This window comes from Bos taurus, chromosome 14 (assembly GCF_002263795.3).
Source record: "Bos taurus isolate L1 Dominette 01449 registration number 42190680 breed Hereford chromosome 14, ARS-UCD2.0, whole genome shotgun sequence".
Taxonomy (NCBI): domain Eukaryota; kingdom Metazoa; phylum Chordata; class Mammalia; order Artiodactyla; family Bovidae; genus Bos; species Bos taurus.
Window position 1 is genome coordinate 75,238,569 of NC_037341.1, and position 7,034 is coordinate 75,245,602.

At 41.4% G+C, this 7,034-nt stretch overlaps 1 non-coding gene across 1 annotated transcript; it reads left to right on the forward strand.

The window, feature by feature from the left end:
• Nucleotides 1-3,035: 3,035 nt before the first annotated feature.
• On the forward strand, nt 3,036-3,107 carry TRNAC-GCA (transfer RNA cysteine (anticodon GCA)). Its single transcript has one exon. It is a non-coding gene; the product is annotated as a tRNA-Cys (tRNA).
• The last annotated feature ends 3,927 nt before the right edge of the window (nt 3,108-7,034 follow it).

Genomic DNA, 7,034 nt, shown 5'->3' on the forward strand with positions numbered 1-7,034 from the left:
TGGGTCCAGATAGCATCAGCAGTGAATTCTGCCAAAGACTAAGAAAGAAATTATACAGACTCCTTAAGAGTATATAAGCAGCATAACTTCAGTCTTAAGTTGACAAAGTATTACAAGAGAGGAAAATTGTAGGCCAGTTTTCACAATTCTAAATGCAAAGTTCAGTGATATACAAAATGGCAAATAAACCTAATTTGAGTTTATATTAGGAGGGTAGTGTGAAACTGATTTTGACATTCTATTTCTCTCAAAGAAATGGAGCAGCTAACTACAAGATACCAAGTACCAATGAAGCACTACCCTCTGTCTGAACCACCAAGTCATAAGGTCATGCAGGTCCAGTAGCAACATAGTGAAGATGAAATCGGTACACATATAGATTAAGCCTGTGGCCACTGCTGAGTTGAGTGCAACACTTTCAGAGCATGATGTTTCAGGATTTGAAATAGCTCAACTGGAATTCCATCACCTCCACTAGCTTTGTTCATACTGATGCTTTCTAAGGCCCACATGACTTCACATTCCAGGATGTCTGGCTCTAGGTCAGTGATCACACCATCGTGATTATCTGGGTCGTGAAGATCTTTTTTTGTACAGTTCTTCTGTGTATTCTTGCCACCTCTTCTTAATATCTTCTACTTCCCTACCATTTCTGTCCTTTATTAAGCCCATCTTTGCATGAAATGTTCCCTTGGTATCTCTAATTTTCTTGAAGAGATCTCTAGTCCTTCCCATTCTGTTGTTTTCCTCTACTTCTTTGCATGGGTCACTGAGGAAGGCTTTTTTATCTGTCCTTGCTATTCCTTGGGACTCTGCAATCAAATGGGTATATCTTTCTTTTTCTCCTTTGCTTTTTGCTTCTCTTCTTTTCACAGCTCTTTGGAAGGCCTTCTCAGACAGCCCTTTTGTTTTTTTGCAGTTCTTTTTCTTGGGGATGGTCTTGATTCCTGTCTCCTGTACAATGTCACGAACCTCCATCCATATTTCTTCAGGCACTCTGTCTATCAGATCTAGTCCCTTAAATCTATTTCTCACTTCCACTGTATAGTCATAAGGGATTTGATTTAGGTCATACCTGAATGGTCTAATGGTTCCCTCCACTTTCCCCTTCAGCATGTTGCACATATCATGCTGCTCCCTCCTGTCCTGGCAATTTTCTGCAGGAGAATTAGCTGATAGCATTGTGGGGATTCTCTTGTACATGAATCTTTTTCCCCCTTGCTACCTCTAGAATTCTTTTTCAGATTTAATTTCGCCATTAAATGCTCTGTTCATTGGTGTGGGCGTGCTTGGGTTCGTGTTGTTTGCGACACTCTGTGATGCCTACTGCACCTTGGCATCTCCTTCATTCTTCAAGTGTGGGAACTTTTCAGCCAAAATTAGTTCAAATATTTTTCAGTCCTCTTCTCTTTTTGGAATATTTATCATGCTAATGTTGGCACACTTATTCTCCTAGAGATCTCATAGACTGTTTTCATTTCTTTCATTTATCTTTCTGCTTTAATGATTGGATGATTTCCATTATTCTATCTTCCAGATTACATATGCATTCCTCTGTATCACTTAGTCTAGTACTCATTCCTTCTAGTTTTTTTTTTTAATTTCAGATATTGAATTATCTATTTTTAATTGAGTCATCTTCATATTTCCTACTTTCATCTTAAAATGATCGATTCTTTACTCCAATTCAGTTAACACTTTTATTGTTGTTCGGTCACTAAGTCGTGTCTGACTCTTTGGGACCCCATGAACTGCAGCACACCGGGTTCTTTATCCTTAACTACCTCACAGAGTTTGTTTAAATTCATGACCATTGAGTCAATGATGTTATCTAAACATTTCATCCTCTGCCACCGTCTTCACTTTTTGTCTTTAACCTTTCCCAGCACCAGGTAATTTCCAATGAGTTGGCTCTTTCCATCAGATGGCCAAAGTACTGGAGCTTCAGCTTCAGCATCAGTCCTTTCAGTGAATATTCAGGGTTGATTTCCTTTAGATTGACTGACTTAATCTCTTTGCAGTCCAAGAGACTCTCAAGCATCTTCTCCAGCACCACAACTCAAAAGTAAAATTTCTTCAGCGATTCAACTTCCTTTATGATCTAACTCTCACATCCATACATGTCTATGGGAAAAATCATAACTTTGACTATACAACATTTGTCAACAAAATGATATCTAAGCTTTTTAATTCACTTAGTGAATTACTTAGTGAATTAAGTTTACCACAGCTTTCCTTTCAAGAACCATGCATCTTTTAATTTCATGGGTACAGTCACCATCCGCAGTGATTTTTGGAGCCCAATAAAAGAAAACCTGTCACTACTTCCACTATTTTATCTTCTATTTGCCATGAAATAATGGAACCAGATATCATGATCTTGGTTTTATTCACGTTGAGTTGCAAAGCCAGCTTTTTCACTCTCCTCTTTCACCCTCATCAAGAGGCTCTTTAGCTCCTCATCACCTTCTGCAATTAAGAGTGGTATCATCTGCATATCTGAGGTTGTTGGTAATTCTCCCAGCAATCTTGATTCCAGTTTGTGCATCATCCAGCCCAGAATTTTGCATGATATACTCATAGAAAGTGAAGAAGCAGGGTGACAATATGCAGCCTTGTCATACTCCTTTCCAATTTGCAACCAGCCAGTTGTTTCATGTGCAGTTCTAACTGTTGCTTCTTGACCTGCACACGCGTTCCTCAGAATACAGGTAAGGTGGTCTCGTATACTCATCTCTAAGAATTTCCCACAGTTTATTGTGATCCACACAGTCAAAGGCTTTAGCATAATCAATGAAGCAGAAGTAGATGTTTTTCTGGAATTCTCTTACTTTTCATATTATCCAATGAATGTTTGCAATTTGATCTCTGCCTTTTCTAAACCCTACTTGTACATCTGAAAGTTCTAAGTTCACATACTGCTGCTGAAGACTAGCTTTAAGGATTTTGAACATAAAATTACTAGCATGTGAAAAGAGTGCAATATTATGGTAGTTTGAACAATCTTTTGCATTCCTCTTATTTGAGATTGGGCTTCCCTGGTGGCTCAGATGGTAAAGCGTCTGCCTGCAGTGCAGGAGACCCGGGTTCGATCCCTGGGTTGGGAAGATCCCCTGGAGAAGGAAATGGCAACCCACTCCAGTACTCTTGCCTGGAAAATTCAATGGACTGAGGAGCCTGGTGGGCTACAGTCCATGGGGTCGCAAAGAGTCAGACACGACTGAGAGACTTCACTTCACTTTATAGATTAAGCATAAACAGGATTGGAAGGCACAGATAAGTTAAGCTGGCTTGAATTCTCATGCCATCTACTACTATAGCACTGACAAGTAGCCCTCATTGTATGCTTATTGCTGTATGGAGGTTTTCTTATGGTCAGTCAGCAGAAAATGAAAATTCAGATTTGGGTTCACAAAGGCTTCATTAACTAGGTGTATGTGTCCAGACTAATAATAGGCTGCTGCTCTACTAGAAACCCCACAAGAGGAGCTCAAAGATGGGCAAGAAGGAACATCTTCTTAATCGGCAAACTTCAGGAAGTATATTTCATCATCTACTTGGTGTGGAAAGAGAATTGGCTTTAAATAAAAATATATACAGTTTCATAAGCAGTGACTAATGCCTTGGCTGGTTGTTCAGAGTCCTAGAAGGAAAAATATTGGAAGGCTAGGGATAAAGAGTTTCAAAGAAGAAATATGTAGATGAACATATGGGTTTGGTCATGAAGTGAGAAAATCTAAGTTTCACATGTTAGCACTCACCAAAGAGCGTATTCTGTGCTGATACATTGAACAGTCGGGCAGACAGAATGACTTTGCTGTTTAACATGAGCCAAGTCCAGTGTGGTAAATGGTCAGACTAATAGAGCAGCTGCAGTGGAAATGATAGAGGTTATTGCAAGGCTTCCATAGCTGAAAGCCCAGCTTCTAGCAGAAGAAATCTATATGCTGTACTTAGGTGCTCAGTCATGTCTGACTCTGCGACCCCATAGACTGTAGGCTCCTCTGTCCATGGGATTCTCCAGACAAGAATACTGGACTGGGTTGCCATGCCCTCCTCCAGGGGATCTTCCCAACCCAGGGATTAAACTCAGGTCTCCCACATTGCAGGCAGATTCTTTACCATCTAGATCACCAGGGAAGCCCAAAAATACTGGAGTGGGTAGCCTATCCCTTCTCCAAGGGATCTTCCTGAGCCAGGAATCAAACTGGGGTCTCCTGCATTGCAGGTGGATTCTTCATCAGCTGAGCCACAAGGGAAGCCCAAGAATACTGGGGTGGGTTGCCATGCCCTCCTCCAGAGGATCTTCCCAACCCAGGGATCAAACTCAGGTCTCCCACATTGCAGGCAGATTCTTTACCAGTTGAGCCTCCAGGGAAGCCCCAGAAGAAACCTATGCTGACTCCTAAATATGGCACCACCTCTGGAAGATACTAAGCACTTGAGTTATTACATCAAATCTTTATTTTTTCTAACTTAATTTTTTTTTTTAATTTTGTATTGGAGTGTAGCCGATTAACAATGTTGTGGTAATTTCAGGTGAACAGCAAAGGAACTCATTCATACATATATATGTATCCATTCTTCCCCAAACTGAACCTTTCTTATTCCTAGAAGAGGTGAAAAGTCATTTTTTTACTGGAAAGCCACGTATATTTACATATAAATTTACCTTTCTTGCCTGCAAGTTCTCAGCTTGCTTCAGAATAATAGGATGAAGAATATTTGAACTACTTTCTAGAGCATCAGATTTGCCAGTGTAGCATCCAATTCAATATTAGATCAGACCATGGGTCCTACGTTATGGCAGCAGAGGACTTCAGTGAGTATACACTCAAGAGATCCTCTAGCTCAGTGGCCCCAACATTTTTGGCACCAGGGGCCAGTTTTGTGGAGGGCAGTTTTCCACAGACCAGGCTTGGGGGAAGGTTTCAAGATGATTCAAGCACATTAAATTTATTGTTCACTTAATTTCTATGATTATTACTTTGTGACATGAAGCATGATTGTACAACTCGTCATAATGCAGGACCAGCGGAAGCCCTGAGCTTGTTTTTCTGCAGCTGGATGGTCCCCTCTGGGGGTGAGGAGAGACAGTGACACACAAATTGTGCATCTTAAGTCCAATCCACTCCATAATCTCATTTGGTTGCTGTCACTAGAGAAAACACTGCTTTACAAATATAGGATGTTGGAAATGGAACCAGGCTTTTCAGGGCTTTTGTGGCAGTCTCAGGATATTCTGCCTTGAGTTTGATCCAGAACATATGGAGATTTAAAATTGTCTCAAGCATACTTTTCAGGAAACCATCATTTGTGATCTCAAGCAGTTGATCCCCTTCTAACAAAAATAGAGTTGATTCACCTGGATTCAAGTGGGTCATGGATTCATTCCTTCCCAACCCGAAGGTCTTTTGTGGTTTGGAAGTAATGCTCAAACTCTTTTGAGAGCTGAGATAGGTGATCATGCACTCTCTGGGAGAAAGAATGCCCTGGATCAATCTCTTTCAAAATCTCTGCTAATGTTGGAAATCCCAATATTTACTCATTGCCCCCATAATTCCAGTTTGGCTTTGAGTGCAGCCACTGTATCTACTCACTTGAACACAGCTGTTCTCCCCTGAAGTGACTGAGTTCATTGAACAGGTTGAATATGTCACACAAGTAAGCAAGTTTTGCAACCCAATCTATGCCACTGAAATCTGCCGTCAGTGGTGATTGTTTTTCTAAAAGAAATCTCTGGAGTGGCTCTCATTAACTCAAAGCCTCTGGCCAGTGGTACGCATTTAGAAAGCAATCTCACTTCTATGCACAAGACAAGAAGTGTGCCCTGTGTTCGTTTCTTCACAGAGCTGGACAAACAGACTGAATTAAAGGCATGGAGTTTAATGCGGTTGAAAACTTTAATCACATCCTGCAAGATATTATCAAGTTCAGGTGGTATTTTTTGGTTCGCCAACATTTCTCTATAGATGATACAATACATAGACTCACATTCAGAAGTGACCTCTTTGACTCTAAGAATGATACCAGAAAGCCGTCCAGTCATGACAGCCACTGTGTCCATGCGTATACCAACACAAAATGACCAATGCAGTTTTCCTGTTATGTAATCATTTAAAGATTTGAATAGTTCTCCAGCTGTGGTATAAGTTGGCAACAAAAGTGCACATTACACTTCCTCCTACACATCCTCCTGAAAATAGAGCTCACTAACCCCAGCATTGTTGCCTTGTCGTCAGCATCCGTAGACCATCAACCTGGATTGCATGTCGCTGTGACTCATTAATCCTCTCTGACAGTTGTGCCCCAATATTCTCTCCTATTTCATTAATTCATCTAATTATTCTGTTTTGTTTAGTCACTCAGTCATGCTCAACTCTTCGCATCCCTGTCCATGGGATTTTTCAAGAAAAAACACTGGTGTAGCATGCCATTTCCTCCTCTAGGGAATCTTCCCAATCCAGGGATCAAATCTGAGTCTTCTCTGTCTCCTGTATTGCTGGTGGATTCTTTACCCATTGCCATCTGGGAAGCCCTCATCTGGGTGCCAACCAAAAGGGGAACCCATGCCACCATTCGAACTGCAGCCTCTTCTAAAAGTTTTCAACAAATGTCCCTAGAATCAGGCAGATTCAACTCTAGATCAGATCAGATCACTCACTCAGTTGTGTCTGACTCTTTGTGACCCCATGAATCGCAGCATGCCAGACCTCCCTGTCCATCACCAACTCCCGGAGTTCACCGAGACTCACGTCCATCAAGTCAGTGATGCCATCCAGCCATCTCATCCTCTGTCGTCCCCTTCTCCTCCTGCCCTCAATCCCTCCCAGCATCAGAGTCTTTTCCAATGAGTCAACTCTTCAAATGAGGTGGCCAAAGTACTGGAGTTTCAGCCTTAGCATCATTCCTTCCAAAGAAATCCCAGGGCTGATCTCCTTCAGAATGGACTGGTTGGATCTCCTTGCAGTCCAAGAGACTCACAAGACTCTTCTCCAACACCACAGTTCAAAAGCATCAATTCTTCGGCCCTC